Genomic DNA, 335 nt, shown 5'->3' on the forward strand with positions numbered 1-335 from the left:
CCTGGGGGATGATTTCTCGCTTTCTGTCTCTCTGTCTCTGTCTGTCTGAGGAGTGCATGCGCCCTATAGCAAAAATTTCTCAAAAAAAAATTATAAAAATAAAAAATCAGTTCACTGTATGTTTGGGAATTTATTTCTGGGGACTATATTCTGTTCCATTGGTCCACGTGTCTATTTCTGTGACAGTACCATGCTGTTTTGATTACCACAGCTTTGTATTATATATTTAGGGTCAGGGAATGAGATGCCACCCACATCACTCTTCTGCAGAATTCCTTTGGCAATATGGGATCTTTTATAATTTCAGACAAATTTTATGATTGTCTTTCCTAGAT

This window comes from Tupaia chinensis, unplaced genomic scaffold (assembly GCF_000334495.1).
Source record: "Tupaia chinensis unplaced genomic scaffold, TupChi_1.0 Scaffold144586_1, whole genome shotgun sequence".
Lineage (NCBI taxonomy): Eukaryota > Metazoa > Chordata > Mammalia > Scandentia > Tupaiidae > Tupaia > Tupaia belangeri.